The sequence below is a fragment of the Primulina tabacum genome, chromosome 13 (genome assembly GCF_025594145.1).
Source record: "Primulina tabacum isolate GXHZ01 chromosome 13, ASM2559414v2, whole genome shotgun sequence".
In the NCBI taxonomy this organism is placed as follows: domain Eukaryota; kingdom Viridiplantae; phylum Streptophyta; class Magnoliopsida; order Lamiales; family Gesneriaceae; genus Primulina; species Primulina tabacum.
In genome coordinates this window covers 30,164,167-30,178,191 of record NC_134562.1, presented here as the reverse complement: position 1 = coordinate 30,178,191, position 14,025 = coordinate 30,164,167, and the positions used below count along the sequence as shown (strand labels likewise).

The window sequence follows — 14,025 nt, the reverse complement described above, 5'->3', positions numbered from 1 at the left end:
TGCTTTTTTAACCTGTCGCATCTAAAACTAAACGGGGAATGAAAATATGATAAGAATAATTATATTTTCATGCATGCAAAGAACAAGCAGGCAGTAGTAAAGAAATGGAGCTAAATTTTGTCATCTGCCAATGAAAACTCCACTGAAAATCTGACTGTTTCCTCCCAGTGATGCTTCCCATTCAATGGATGACATCCGGATTCGAGCTAGTGCGATGACCGCTTCGCGTATCTCTGGCCTGTCGAGTGGATCGTCGGCTAGACACCATTTTGCAACTTCTGCCATCTGCACATTTTAGAAACTAGTCAGCAGCTTAGTGTCTAATAGAATTTCTTGAAACTAATTATACATGTCTGAGTCTACTACATAATGCAGATGGAATCGATGTAATTATCGACCTTGTATACGTCGTCGGGAGGGTAATTCCCTTTGAGATTTCCATCTATAATCAACTCCAGTGCGGATTCTGGATCTTTTTCTTGGAAGACCTTGTTTACCTGGCCAAATAATATTGAAGTGAGTTTGACATTTGATATTTTTTTCTCTGTTCATACATTTTCTGATCAGTGTTTTGATTAAAGGGATTTTTTTTCCATTTGCTTACTTCTGTGATGAGTGATTTCATTCTATTCGGCTCCTTGTTGTCACGTACTAGTGCACGTTGACCGGTTATTAGCTCAGAAAGAACTACTCCAAACGCAAAAACATCAGTCTTGGTAGTCACTTGTAGCTCTTTCACAGCTCTGCAAAATTAGACCAGATGCATGTTAATCAATGATTTTTTTTTTTATTTATTAAATGGGATAGTTTTGTGGTACTCGATAAAATTTTGTTCCAGGAGTTTAATGCTTACTCCGGAGGAAGATATCCCGGGGTTCCAACTAGTCTAGTTGCTATTAGCTCATCTTCATTTGTTCTACCAACAAGCTTTGCCAGGCCAAAATCTGCGACCTGTGGAAATGGGAACATATCACATTTTCGTGGAATATTGTCATGTTTGATGATGTTCACGACTCATGATCCTTGATTTAAACTATGAAATGCATCAGATTTGACAGTACCTTTGCTCTAAGGCCTTCATCAAGAAGAATATTCGCTGTTTTTATATCACGATGCACGTATTGTGCTTTTGTGTGGTCGTGGATGTATTCGATTCCCTTTGCAGCATCAAGTGCAACTTGCATTCTTGCAGTCCACGACAGGGGCTGGTGGCCTGTTTAATAAAAACTCTTATGCAAGAACTTTCTTCTGGTTTTTAGTTCAAATAAACCTTTTATGTTAATACCTTTCAGTAATGGATTGTGAAGATGATCGCTGAGAGAACCGTTCTGAATATACTCGTAAACCAAGTATAGGTGGTCATCTCCACTAGCATAACCCAACAGCTCCACCTATAACATGAATTCGAGCCATAAAAATCGACCCACTTCGACATTATAAAGGTAAAACTCGGTTCTTGTTAATGAAACATTGAGACCTCACCACATTAATATGATGTATCTTGCACAACACCTTGAGCTCAGCAAGAAATTCCTTGGACTTGTTAGATCTCATTTTCTTGATAGCAACTTCCTGATGTTACCACATGCTATGAGATTAATATCGTCGTCCATTGAAAATCGACTAAGAAATTGATAAACAATGAAGGCTCTTCACCTTTTCCCCAAGCACCCCATGATAGACATTTCCAAATCCTCCTCTCCCAATTATTCTACTTTCATCAAAGTCACTTGTAGCCTCTGCAATCTCCTCAATACTGTAACATGATGGCTTTTCCGACTCAAAAACTGTTATATCTGTGAAACCAAAATGTTATTAAAAGGGGTTCTTCAAACTTTTGACAACGATAATATATGAAGAAACACTACTGTTCTATGTTACCTTCCATTTTGTCTGTTTGCAGGTACTGTTTCTTCAATGATCCAGACTTGTGAGCACTTACAATCTTGGAAAATGCCTCTGGATCTTGCTTGTTTTGTGCCTTGCTTTTCTTTCTCCGGAAAAGGATTATGGCCAACGCGCACATAGAAAGTAATGTCACAGCTGATAAAATGGCTATAATTATAGTCCCTTTGTGGAACTTCTCTGAAAAATGGAGAAAACAAAGTATAGGAAACTTAATACCTTGAACAAATTTAGTTGGGTGGTTTACAAATAAAGATATTTCAGTGGAGATCTTGCTAACCTTTCTTTGTAGCAGGAATTCCATACTTTTCCATAGGCACATATAGATCCATCCAAGATCTATATATGATGGATTTGGCGCTAAATACGAGTTCAAGCTTTCCAATTGTCCATTTTGAGCAGAAAGTAGAACCGAAATAGAGTACACCGTATCCTGTTCCTGAACCGTATAAGTCACCACAACTTGAGAATCATCATCCACACAACCACAAAGAAGATGTATCGTTTCTTTCGTTCCGCTCACGAAATCCCTATCTATTCCTTCATCCCACGCTTGCCCGCTAAATTTCTCATTCGAAACATTTAGAAGACTTGTATTGCTCTCTGGATTGTAAACTACATCATAGAAGTATCCATCTGTCCCCTCAACATTCTTGCAAGAACAGTTTACAGGAACCAAGTGGTCTTGTTTGTTACCATGTTTTATAGTCTTGATTTCCGCTAAATCGACAGAGTACAAGGAAGCAATCTCATCCTCCTGAAGTCCGTTTTTCTGGTACAGAAGAGCGTTACACGAATGTATCTTCGCAGAGCAAGCGAAAGGGAACTTATGTTGGTCAGAAGCTGAGATTTTCGTGATCCCACACAATAGAACAAGAAGAAGAAAGAAAAAGAGACTTATTCTTTTGGAAGCCATAGAGATTCTCAGCATGTAACTAGCCTTGTGTAGGAGAGAAACAGGCAACAATAAAGGAATGAAGGAATTAAACATGGTGATAGCCTTTTCCCTTTGTCATTACATGTTTGGTAGTTTATTCCCTATTAATCCTCCATTAGTTTATATGCTGGCAGTTAGGGGAAACTGTGAATAATTTATTCACACAAGTTGATATTTTATTGGTGCTGACAAAGCCCTCCATCCTATGGTTTAATACTCAAGATTTGACATATCAATCCCATGTCGATGTTCACAACACGCTGAGACGAGGCAGTTGTCTCTGTTGTGTATCAGCAATTTCCCTCATTTTTGTGGCCGCCTCACCGGCCCCTATGTGTTACAACGACCCAAGCATGGTGTTCAGGCTATTCTATGTTTCAAAAGATATAAAAATATATAGTTTTTGGTACTTAAAAAGTTAATAATGCACTTCATGGGCTACACTCGGAGATGATCCAGGCCGTCGCATGATGGATTCGGCACCCATCGTAGGATAGGAGATGAATTCTATGCAGCTACTTGTGGAGATGCTATAGACATCTAAGATTTTCTTGTTTCTTACATGGGAATAAATGAATCTACAAGCAAGTCTGTCGGCTAAACTGCAAACATTAGGAATATTTATGTTAACTACAAAACATCCAATCCTAGTTCTTACACTTGGAAGTTGAAAATACTTCGAAGACATGGCATCATCATTTGATTGAGGTAAATATCCCGTGTTGCTTCTGTATAATATATTTTTGTTTTTCAAATAGGTAGTTTAATTATGAAATTTTTGAAAATAAAAATTTCAAAATATTTTATTTAAAAATGAAAAAAAAAGTGATTTATCATGTATGTGGGAGTTAGTTGAAAAAAAAGGAAAAAATTGGTTAGCGATGTCTGAATTTAGAACGAATCTATACTTCTATACTATTTTATTAAGTTTGAGGCACTTAGAGTGACTAACTTTGGTGTCATGGTCTGTTTTAATAATTATATATATTAATAAAATGTTAAAATTTTAATATAAGTTTATATGTAGTTCAACGAATAGAGTTATTATTTCCTGGAGTTTAGGTTCTGAAGTCATTTTTTTATTCTTTTATTTTTCAATTTATTTTTTAATTTATATATCAAAATTACACTGCAGTCCCTCACTATTTCTTATAATTATATTTTGATCCTTATTTAAATATAAATCAAATGAATTATAAAAAAATATTATACAAGCACGCAATGCGTGCGTCGGTGCAGCTTGTGTAAAATATGATGTTGGGCACAACTGAAAAAAGAAAACTGGTATAACATGTCAGTACCAAAAATAGTTAACAGACTAATTCGCGAGCCTTGGGAATTAATGACATTGACAACTGAAGTCTAAATACATCAACCGGCCGAGAAATATGGAATAATTGGAAACATCCAAGCGGCTCTATTTTTTTTATTTTATCATTGCTCGCATCGCAATCACTTTTCCATTAATCAATCAATTAATCTTCCATTTTGTTTGTTTATTTAATCCTTGATGATGATTCGGGCGAGTGACAAAGTTTTTCTTTCGAAAAAATTATATTTTTGGTTTTGTAAATTCTATGTTTTTAATTTTTGATCTTGTTATAATCAAGTCTATTTACTTGTACTTTTTTCTTCTATTTTGTCATTTTCTTTCATAGTGATAATGTGAAATCGAACACGTTAGTGATGTTTGTCACCAGGTCAACAATTTTTTTATGAGACATCATCATTTTTCGGTGAAAAACAATCATTTTCCCACGACACTCCAGGGCATCGGCGAAATAACTAAATTCGGAAAAAAATAGTGGACTAAAGCTATAAATTGACCTATACCATAACGAGAAAAAAAAAACATTCAAGTTATATGATTAAAAATTATAATTTTTCATTTTCCATTGGTGCTTGATCAAGTATAGATCATAAAATGTTCAAGAAAAAATCATAGGAATATAAAATTAATCACTTAATTAGTTTATTACAGGGAAAATTACAATTTTAATTATATACGTTTGCTACTTTGTAATTTTGGTCATCTATATTATCAAATTTTAATTTTAGGCTCGTATCTTTTGGTTTTTGGCAATTTTAATTTTTTTTTTAATCCGAAGTGCTTGTAGCACTATACACATCAGCGCTACATCAGCACTACAATGGTGCCAAATCAGTGCTATATTGAAAAAAAGACTACAATTTCCAAAAAATTAAATACAAAGAGAACATATCAAAAATGAAATTCGATAATATAATATATAGATATCGCAAAAATACAAATATAAAGGAAAAAAAAGTTTACTACATATGGCAGCTCGATGATATTTTTTTTATTCAATGGAATATGATATGGATTACATCTCCACAGGATTTTCAAACTTAATTATTAATTTATCCTATCTGATATCATGTTAGAAATTATTTATTAGAAATAATTTTTGTCCAAAACTCGATGTTATATGAAGATTTCTATTTTAATATTTTTAGGTTATGGATGAACATTCCATTTTCTTCACTGTCTATATATGCCAATTTCTTGGTGTCACTTTATGACCTTGCAGAGGTATGATGCTTCAATCCTTCTAGACGAAACACCTTCAGGCGAGGATGTGGAGAAGAAAGCAATGTTAGAATTTTTCTCAAAAATCATGTTTCTGTACGTATATAAATATGATAAAACTACATGCGGAAGCGAATCGAGCGTTAACTCCGGCCATCGAGAAATTTGTAAGTTTTCTGATTTCCTTTCGGTTGAAGCCTTCTAAGCACTCAACACACTATGTAGATGATGTATATTTTTCTTATGAGGTGTGTGCTTAGGGACCTCAATCGTCTCTATTTATAGGCGTTTCTCATACCATCGATGAGTGTATCGGGAGCCGAGAGTCAAAAAAAAAATCGTGTACGCATCTCAATTTTCTAAAGTTGAGGCTGCGTACGTAAATTTTGTCAAAATATATAGGCAATAGCCGTCGTCATTTCTTACACATTTAATCTTCTTCTTATATGTTTCATTTTATTTTTTCTTACATTCTCCCACTTGACACATATGTCTCATTTGCCATAGGAGAAAACAAAATACATGAATCATGACGATAGGTCATCTAAAACGATCTTCCATGTATTACAATGTATTATATCTCTCAATCTGTATAACTTAATGAATAAACCTTATGTTTATTCGAGGATCCAACTTTATTGATATTTCTCGAATTAATGTATGTGTGCACAACAAATATGAGAAAATATCACATCATAGTTTCATTAACTTTGTTTTTTACAACAAAATTACATAAAGGAACCAACTCTCATTCTTTCAGTATGATCCTTAAATTTCAATGGTGGCATGCCTTTAGTCAAATGATCTGCAATCATCAATTCAGTGCTAATGTATTCGATAAGTAACTTCTTATCTTTAACACGTTCTCGTATGGCTAAATATATGGATGAGCATAGTTTGGTTAAAACTGAAATAACCGATCGAACCGAAAATTTCGGTTTAAATGGTTCGGTTTTTCGGCCGGTTACGGTTTCAAAATTAAAGAAATTCGGTTTTTCGGTTCGGTTTACGGTTTTGATTCCCAAAAAATCGAAATAACCGAACCGGCCATATTATATTTAACTATAGGGCTTTTTGTGTAATGAGCTAATAAATGAGCCTTAGTCATGTGACAAGTCCAATATTGACAATTGGAATTTCAAATTGTTATTGAAGCTCATATTGTTAAATGTATTGAGATTTGAGATGCAAAATCTATGTGCATTTTGGAGTTGAAAATTGGAATTTAATGACTGTATATCTTTTTATTGAAGAGCTACTGTTTGAAATTGTATTTAAAATTGTTATTAAAACTTAGATTGTTAAGTCATAAGTGTATTGTAATCGTATATGTTCTACTCATCTACTATCATTGTTTCTTTTATATGTGTTAAGCATCAAGTGATGCATAATTTTATTTCTTAACAAAATATTATAAAACCGACCATATAACCGAACCGTATTACAAAAAAACCGGACCGAACCGTAATAAAATGGTTTGATTTTGGACCAGATATATTCAAAATCAAAAACCGAAAAACCGAACCATTATAGAGAAAAATCGGACCGAACCGACCGACGCCCACCCCTAGCTAAATACTTAATGTCTATGTGCTTGCTTCGACTATCACTTTTGTTATTTTTAGCCATAAAAACAGCAGCTAAATTGTCACAATATATTCTTAATAGGCCTACATATAGAATCCATGAATCTAAGCCTCGAAATGAAACTCTTCAACCATACACCATGTGAGGTTGCATCAAAACAAGCTACGAACTCAGCTTCCATAGTGGAAGTAGCAGTCAATGTTTGCTTTGCACTTCTCAAAGATACAGCTCCACCAGCTAGCATAAAAATATATCCTGAAGTGGATTTTCGTGAATCAATGCAGCCAGCGTAGCCAATTACTTTCAAATTATCAGTTCGTCTGAACATAAGCATATAAAATCTTTGGTCCCTTGAAGGTACCTCATCACTTTCTTTGTAGCTTTCCAATGGTCTAAACCTGGATTACTTTGATATCTTCCCAACATCCCAACAACAAATGCAATGTCAGGTCTAGTGCAAACCTGAGCATACATTAAGCTTCCTGACAGCAGAAGCATAAGGAGTGTTTTTCATTTGTTCCCGCTCTATATCATTATTTGGGCATTGGCTCAAATTGAATTTATCGCCTTTTACAACGGGAGCTATACTTGGTGAACAATCTTTCATCCGATATCTCTCTAAAACTTTGTTGATATAGGTTTCTTGAGACAGACCTAGAATACCTCGAATCCTGTCTCTATGTATCTTAATGCCAATGACATAAGATGCATCGTCCATATCCTTCATATCAAAGTTTTTAGAAAGTAATTGTTTCACCTCATATAACAGATCTTTATCATTGGTTGCAAGTAATATATCATTCACATATAGAATAAGGAAACAAATCTTGCTCCCACTGACCTTCTGGTATATACATTGATCCATGGGGTTCTCAACAAATCCGAATGAAGAGATAATATCATGAAATTTTAAATACCATTGACGGGAAGCTTGTTTCAATCCATATATAGATTTCTTAAGCTTACAAACCAATTGCTCACCATTACTAGAGAAGAATCCTTCAGGTTGTTTCATATAAACCTCTTTCTCTAGTTTTCCATTGAAAAAAGCTGTTTTCACATCCATTTGTTGTAAATCTAAGTCAAAATGTGCAACTAATGCTAGAATGATACGGAGAGAATCTTTCTTAGATACAGGAGAAAAAGTCTCCTTGTAGTCGATTCCTTCCTGCTGAGTGAATCCTTTAGCTACGAGTCTTGCTTTATACCTTTCAATGTTGCCTAATGAATCTTTCTTTATTTTGAAGATCCATTTACATCCAATGGCTTTTAAACCATCAGGCAACTGAACAAGATCCCAGACTCCATTAAATGCCATAGAATTCATCTCTTCTTTCATAGCATTAAACCATAGTTTTGACTCATTACAACTCATGGCTTGTGAAAACGTTTCATGATCATTTTCGGCTCCGATTTTAAAATCGATTCTTTTAAATACACAACATAATCACTAGATATTGCTGATCTTCTTATTCTAGTAGATCTCCTAAGGTTGTTTGGTTGATCAACAATTTTTTGTTGTTTTTCATTAACAACTTGATCTACTGGATTTTCATCAGCGATTTGTGGAACTTCAGTAACTGGTTGTCTAACACCCATTTGGTTTTGAGGGGTGTGAATAACGACCAATCTGTCATTTGAATAAGAAGGTTGTGCATTAATGTGATCATTCTCAAAAATTATGTCATGATAACTCCCACTAATCAAGTCATTTTCAAGAAATTTTGTATTTCTTGATTCCACAATTCTAGTGTTGCGAGATGGACAATAAAATCTGTATCATTTGGATTTTTCGACATACCCAATGAAATATCCACTTATAGTTCTTGGGTCCAGTTTTTTTTCATGTGGGTTGTAAACTCTTATTTCAGAAGGACAACCCCAAACGCGTATATGTTGCAAACTCGATTTTCAACCTTTAAATAATTCAAATGGCGTCTTTGGGACAGCCTTAGTTGGAACACGGTTTAATATATACACAGCTGTCTTAAGAGCTTCAGTCTACAAGGATTTAGGAAGTTTGAAACTATTTAACATGCTCAGCACCATGTCCAATAATGTTCGGTTTCTCCTTTCAGCTACGCCATTTTGGTCCGGAGAACCAGGCATAGTATACTGGGCAACAATCCCATGTTCCTGGAGAAACTTCCCAAACGGACCAGGTGCTTGTCCATTCTCAGTGTATCTACTGTAATATTCTCCATCTCTATCAGTTCTCACGATCTTAATTTGTTTTCCACATTGCTTCTCCACTTCAGCCTTAAAAACCTTAAAGGCTTCAAGTGCTTCGTTTTTATTTTGAAGCATGTAGATATACATGTATCGTGAATAATCATCAATGAAGGAGATGAAGTATTTCAGACTTTTCATGTCCATATCTGGACAACAAATATCTGAATGCATGATTTCTAATATTTTTGTACTTCTCTTGGCACATTTTTTATACTTATTGGTCTGCTTTCCCTTAATGCAGTCCACAGGTCTCAAAATCAGTAAAATCTAAAGTACTGAGTACTCCATCATTTACTAATCTTTTAATTCTCTCTATGGAGATGTGTCCTAATCTTCGATGTCATAGTATAGAGGAATCTTCATTTATAACACATCTTTTAATACCTCCTTGAACATGCATAGTGGTGTTATTATTTTGTAAAGAAATATAGAAAAGACCATCAACCATTGTACCATTTCCAATAATATTTGATTTATAAAACAAATTTATTGATTTATCCAAAAACTGAAATGAATAACCAAGTGGTACAAGTTTTGAAACTGAAATTAAATTCCTAGAAAAACTAGGAACATAAAAGGTCTTTTCCAATTTTAAAATATAACCACTATTCAACACTAGGCAGCAAGTCCCAATAGCCTCCACATGCGAAGACATCTTGTTTCCTGAATAGATGATCCGCTCATTTTCTATTGGTTTCCTTAGGTTTTGCATACCCTGCAAGGTATTTGTAACATGGATTGTAGAACCAGAATCAATCCACCATGTGTTATAAATCATATCAACCATATTAGATTCATAACAGAAAAATGAAGTAGGAATACCTTTCTTTTCAAGCCAATCCTTAAATTTAATGCAATCGTTCTTCATGTGTCCCGTCTTTTTACAGAAGAAACACTTGGATTCTTTCTTTGATATCAGGTTGGGGTGGAATTATTCATTTCCCTTTTCTCTTGACTTTGGCTTGCTTCTTATACTTTTTTTGTGTAGTCATAAATACATTATCACCAGTTTCCATCAACAGCCTTCCTTCATCTTGAACACACATGGTCATTAATTCATTAATTGACCATTTATCCTTATGTGTGTTGTAGGAAATTTTGAAGGGTCCATACTGCTGTGGAAGAGTGCATAAAATGTAGTGTACAAGAAAAGTTTCAGATATTTCCACTTCAAGTGTCTTTAGTCGAGCCGCTATGTCTCGCACACCTCTCACACTGGTGAGCCTTAATGAAGAGAATTCCATAATTAGGGTGCTTGCAAGTGCCTTATCTGAAGTCTGAAACTGTTCATCAATAGCCTTCAGTAATTCTGTGACATTATTATGTTGGTCGACAGAACCACGCATACCAGCAGAGATTTTAGTCTTTATGAACATTACGCAGAGTCGATTAGATCGCTCCCATTTTTCATAAAGATCAACAACATCCGGAATGCTGTTTTCAGTAGTAGCAGATGGTTCGTCTTTCCGTATAGCATAATCAATATCCATCCACCCTAATTGAAGAAGAATTTTTTCTTTTCATATTTTATAATTATCGCCCTTCAGTTCGGGAATGTCACATTTCATATCAGAAAAACTCGCAGGTTGCATAACTGCACAAAATATCATATGCTTAAAATTTTGAGACAATATCATGTTTTACCAATATAATTCATGTTTTAAAAATCTATCGACATAAAATTTGCCTGTGGGCTAAAATTTTAATTCAATAAGATTTTTCTGTAACTTTATGATAAAACTATCAAAATGTATTTTTCTTAACTCCTGTGGGTAAATTAAGAAAAATATAATTTGATATTTTAACCTAATTAGTTATATAAATATAATAGAAATCCTATGTAGGGTAAAATTTATTATGTTTATATAATTAGTTACAATCGATGTCCATTATGTGATCCAAATATACATAATGCATAATTTTTCATAATTAAAAATGTTATGGCTATTCCTCAATTATTTAAAATTATACGGTTCACTGGACGAAATTTTGGCTTTAATTTAATACTTTATATAATAATTATTTAGTAACATAATCAACATTTTCCAAGAGTGCTCCCAGGAAAGATAGGTAGTGCTAAGGCCCTTTAAATATCTAACTCCTAGTCAGAGCAACATTCCTCAGGGAGACCACTGGAAAGTCAAGGAAGTTTAAACCGATCTATGAAGAACTCTCTTAGATCATGTTTTATCATGTCATCTTATAATTATTATTCACTTTAATTATTCACATTTATGTGAATCTTTATAAGCCAAATTTTTTATTAAATAACTTTATATTCACATTTTTACTTAATATGAACAAATAAGTTCCCCATCAATTTTTCTCCTCAATCAGAGTAGTGATAAAGTGAGGATCACATTTACGTGAAAATGTGGGCTCCTCATCAGTTTTTCTCTTTTATCAGAGTAGTGATAAAGTGAGGATTATTTGTTTATTTATGAACATCTAAAATATTTTTATAATATTATATTCACATCTTACTTGATATGTTCATTTAAAATTATAATCAACTTAATATAATTTAATATGAACATAATGTGAATATTGATGTACTAATTATTATTATTATTATTTTTAAATATTATTTGCATTTTAAATTTCAAGAATAAATGCAAACATAATATTAAATTTGCATGTATACATCAAACACTTATTCATAATATTTGACATTGTATCTAACATGAAAATAATTTCTAAACATGTATTAGAAATTACAAAAATTTTAAAATATAATTCCAAGTCAAAATTTATTAATTTGAAAATTATTCCCAAATTAAAAAAAAATGAATTTGGAAGAGCCAAAATTCCAAAATTTGAATTTAATTACTAATCAAATTGGTACCTATAACACAATTTTAATTTTCAAAATGCAATATATATTATTATAATATATCAAGTTGCCACACAATTGATATATATATATATATATATATATATCAAATACTTGCCGACACACATACATATATATTTATAGTTGCTTACACTCGTACATATATATTAACTATAATATCTATTACAATATATTATTATAATATAAAATTTGCATGCAATCATTACATTCACGTGAATGGTTGAATTCATATTAATTGTTTGAAATATGATAGCAGCTCATTTGTATATTTCATCGTCTTCAACCTCTCCTCTTTCTGAAAAAACTAGTCACAACCTTCATGGCCTCATCTCCATTTTCAAAAAAAAATTTACTCATCTCGTATCAAAATTTGAGAATCAAATTTATGAAGAGTTCATTATATATGAATTTCAGAAAAATGAAGAACATTTATTTTCAAGGCAGAGATATCACGGCTCTGATACCAAATGTCAGAATTTTTCTCAAAAATCATGTTTCTGTACGTATATAAACATGATAAAACTATATGCGGAAGCGAATCGAGCGTTATTGTGGGGACCCGTACGCTAACTCATCTTCTTAGTCATCATCAAGATTAATTGGGAACAATTAAATAAATTGGATCATAAAATTTTTTTTAATGTTGAACACTATATAAACAAGTGTACAAAATCTATAATAAATTAGGTCTCATCTCATTCAAACACAAGATCAAGTTAAATATCTACAACAAGATCCAAAGTACACGTCTTGTATAAAATGCAAATCATAACAAACTAATGTTCATCCACTACATATCAAGTGATGAAAATATACTCTACTTCTGGGTCCGGATCTCCACTCTAATCTCAATCTCTCATCCTCTTCTCGACCATGATCATGTCCCACCTGTTGTCATGCACACATACAAACACAACAACAGCCGGATAGCTCCGGTGAGAAATATATTCCCAGTATAAACAATGTATACATGCAATCATATAAACAAATATAAAAGCATCGAACATTTATTAATAACATGTATCATAATCTAAAAGACATGAATCGATATAAAACTGTAAATCAAACTCTTTGACTCTTAATCTCAGACTCAACTCTTATCTAGGGATCTCGGTTCCCGGACTTTGGTACATCATATCGAATCTCTACAATAGGAGTCGATCTACTCCTAAGCAACATCGATATAAACCAAATCTCCAGTGACTTGGCACCTCTGCCAAAGACATGTCACATCTGCCATAGACTCTCTGCATGCTTTGCTATAAATCAATAGACTAAGCATATCAATCTCATGAATTGCAAACATCAATGCAATTACAATAAAGTATGTGGTTTTGGGAAACTCAAGCTATCTCTGACACGAGTCGTATCTTCCCGGTCTAACATTGATTTATACCTTTCTTTTGTCAATATGACGAAGTCGAAGTCTTGAATTCGAAGCTTTCAACACTAAATCTGGCAATGACATTATTGAGGAGTACAATATCAATATACAACTCAAAGTAATACTGGATATGATCGTAACTCAATCTAATTCTATTTCGACGGCATAACCGCACAATCTCGATATACCCAGCAAAACAATATCAACAGATACCAATCTCAACAACTCATAATCAATCAATAAACACCATTCCAATACAAAATCTGCATATTCTCAATCAAATTCAATCTGAAAATGATAACAATTTCATACGGTATCCGTTCTTCAGTCTGATTTCGATTATACAATTACAACAATCTCAGGAACACATAATATAGATTAAATCATGATTCCTTCAATACCATATTTTCAAATCATAACGAAACATAAGAAAACTTACGTCCTTTTGAAGCCTTTCATGAGAGAAGCACGGTATCAAACTCGGATGGAAAATCAGACGGTCGGATCTTGTAAAATCAGAATTCTAACCTTCAAAGAAACTTGAAGCTTTTCCCTAAGAATTTTGTCTCGTTTCT

At 33.3% G+C, this 14,025-nt stretch overlaps 1 pseudogene; it reads right to left on the bottom strand.

Annotated features, from left to right (window-relative positions):
* Positions 1-2,871, bottom strand: LOC142522987 (lysM domain receptor-like kinase 3; annotated as a pseudogene).
* Between the last annotated feature and the right edge of the window lie 11,154 nt (positions 2,872-14,025).